A 3,190-nucleotide genomic window follows, 5' to 3' on the forward strand; every position below is an offset into this window, starting at 1 on the left:
TCATCAGGCAGCCAGTGGACAGTGTGTCTGGTCACCAATATTCATCGACGGAGCGTAACATGGAATGGAGGAGTATATCATGAATAAGAGGAATGGCAGGATGCATGCAACTTCACCAATTCAACAGGACAACTAGAACATAAAGTTACAGTATTCTCTCTTAACTTCTCCTTATCTTTTAAATGTTATTGTTGTAAAAAACTTGAACTTCTATGAATGTGACTAGGTACGTTTCATTGTTCTCTGCTTCAAAGTCATCTCTCCAGCTATTTCATACATTTCTTTGATATATATTTTTATGCAGTAGTGCACTACCTTTATGTCCCGTAAAAGATTTATGGATATCTTTGAATCCAAAAATTTGTTTCTCTTCATTTGTTGTTTGTCCATGCAGTGTTTTTTTTTCTTATCTCCACAAAACTTTTCCCAAAAAAAACCATTCCCATCCAATCTTCTAAAACCCTAACACTCTTCCCCCGGGTTGTGTGGTTTTTCATTGAGGTATGACTGACAACAAGAAATTCCACACACTTGCAGGGGAGGATAAGGTCTAAGCAGCACCAGAAACATGTTGGAAAATGGAATTTCATGTGCGACATCGTGAATTGAGCATCAAACATCATGCTCGTACACCTGACTAATCAAATGGTTAATTCTTATGTTTAAGTATCCTTTGCCTTCATAATATTTCTTATAGTAGCCATAGTCCACGAAGCTAGGAAAGTTATATTTAGAATGATTTAGCACTGCTTAGACTACAATTTATTTTTGGGTAAGAGGGAGATAGGTCCTTGGGACGTATGGTTAGCTGGACCCTCTACAATATTTGTGAAAAAACAAGTGCTGGCCATACAATAGAAATTTTGGGTCTCCTTCTTTTAGAGAGACAAAATAAAGTTTTACTTCAAAATTTGTCTGGTATTATTTATTTTATACCCTTCTATTTTTTGTTTTCAAAATTCAACAGATTTGTTGTACAAAAAAGACATCCCAATTACATTTGTCATACAATATACACAACAGTATATAAAAAACATTACACATAATAAATATATATCTAAATTTCATAAATACATTAACACAAAACCATGTGCATCAACATCATTAATCATAGTTGCACAAATTCTCTATACTCAAAGATAAGGGGAAATCAAATGGAGAAAACAGTCTATGTACACAATAATGCAAGTTAGGCTGAGAGAATTAATCCGAAGCTCAGTCCAACACAAAGATAGTTGGTTTAGGCAGTTATCGAATGCTTTTCTCCAAATGGCCGACGCGTTTCGAACTCGCTATTTTACTTAGCGCGTTCTCGTCAGGGCAAAATGACTTTATCCTGTAAGGGTTGTTCAAAGATAAAAAAGGGAAATGACGTCAGTTTCTTACTAACTCTCAAATAGCCTAATCAAATAAAGGAGCTCCAACTCACGGATTCATACCTTATATTAAACGTCACTGGTAGCTGGGGTTCACTGTGCGCTAAAAGATCCCCGATCGTAATATCTAAAGGGGTTGAATTGGAATCAAAATCAATTATATGTACCAGCGGAGAGCCAGATGTCTTATGCCAAGCACACGGGAGCCTCGCTCTTACCTGCGAGTGTTCGCGTATCTGTTCAAGTTTAGTTTGAAGTTTTGCCTTCGTGCACCGGGGAGCCCCCCTAAGTGCACTCGAACCTGCCAAAAAGCGGAAAAATGGTCACGAAACCATATATTGTCCCTTATCAGTATTGTGGTCCTCAAAAATTATATAAAAGAATACCTTCGATTTTAGTTTTAGGAGTAGTCGACAGGCCACTCAATCTTGATTATTTTACTTCGTGACAACCAGTGTCTCCCAAGCAAGCGTCCGGGTCCGCGCAGTGGTAGCTATCTGTTAAAACAACAGCGGAGAAGCGCATTCGGTTAGCATACCGCTTCTCTGCCTTGCCTGCAGCGCGCTCACGGTTTTACAAGGGCGGGGAGCACATACCTAGTTCCCGCTGTTCAGTCTGCATTCATCACTCGTTCTGGCAATCCATCAATGCGCCATGTTTGGAAAAGGGCGTGACTATTTTATTATCACATGATAGATGGATTTCTGGGACATGTAGTCCACTTAATTTGCAAATGCGTCGTGAACTGGTTTTACTGAAGAACTAAGGTTAGTAATTTTGTCATAAAAGATAGAGGGAAAATTTAATTTGGAGAACACACAAGGGGTCAGGTTATGAATATAAAACAGAGAATTTATAGCCTAGAGATTTCTGACATGGAATTCAATCCAGTTTGGAAGCTGTTAAATCGCAGGATTAAATAGGCTTCTTTCTTAAGTAAAACATCATCCACATCCAGGACTGTTTTCGTATGCCCTATGGTATATAGGACCGTCCATTTGAAATCGGTCTCTGAATGACTACAATTTATGGCACTGTTCTGTAGCGTACTATCTATCGTACTGTTTCTAATGCTAAGCTCAGGCCACTCAATGTTTCATTTCCTTTTTTTTCATATGCTGCTACTGCCAGTGTGTACCACTACTACTACCAGCACAACAATGATATTTCATCCGTCGAGGATACATGTCAACAACCAACCTTAATCAATATTTACCATGCAGGCAGCCCTGTGGCTACCCCTATTCTGAAACACGAATCACAGGTAAGATAAGCATTTTGGAAAGGTAGAATAATAGGCTAGGACTGGGAGGAGAGCAGAGACTGGCAGTACTACTAGTAAAGTACTAGTAGGGCTACTGATTTCACTAACTCGGTTACTGGCACTTTGGTACATTTCAGGACTAGATGTTTCATTCATGCTGGTAAGTTGGAAGAAACCAAACGTCCAGTAACCACCGCCCACCCCCACACAAAATAATATGAATGCGTACACTATGTTTGGGTTTGAAAAATAATTATTAAGAAATATATCTATGTAGTACAAAATAAAATAATTAACCCAACTCACCCCCCTACCTAACCCCAACTAATGTCCAAAAGTCCAAAAGTCCCTTTCCCAAACACCCCGTTCCCACCCCCAACAGTTATTAAAAAAGGGGCAAGGGACAGTCACTTCCTAAAGTGTCGTAGTGTGGACAACTGTTGCTGCACGTCCCGCAGCTCTTTGCAGAGGTCCCGGAGCTGGCGCTGATGTTTTTCAGCCATCCGCTCCAGGTACTCCACTCTCTTACGGAGGCGGCGCTGACATACCA

At 39.8% G+C, this 3,190-nt stretch overlaps 1 long non-coding RNA gene across 1 annotated transcript; it reads right to left on the minus strand.

Annotated features, from left to right (window-relative positions):
- Positions 1-1,405: 1,405 nt before the first annotated feature.
- Positions 1,406-2,002, minus strand: LOC144767177 (uncharacterized). The gene is made up of 4 exons (XR_013598090.1): positions 1,973-2,002; positions 1,763-1,873; positions 1,595-1,677; positions 1,406-1,503 (listed from the first exon to the last, which is right to left on the minus strand). It is a non-coding gene; the product is annotated as an uncharacterized LOC144767177 (long non-coding RNA).
- Positions 2,003-3,190: the final 1,188 nt, after the last annotated feature.

The sequence above is a fragment of the Lissotriton helveticus genome, chromosome 7 (genome assembly GCF_964261635.1).
Source record: "Lissotriton helveticus chromosome 7, aLisHel1.1, whole genome shotgun sequence".
Lineage (NCBI taxonomy): Eukaryota > Metazoa > Chordata > Amphibia > Caudata > Salamandridae > Lissotriton > Lissotriton helveticus.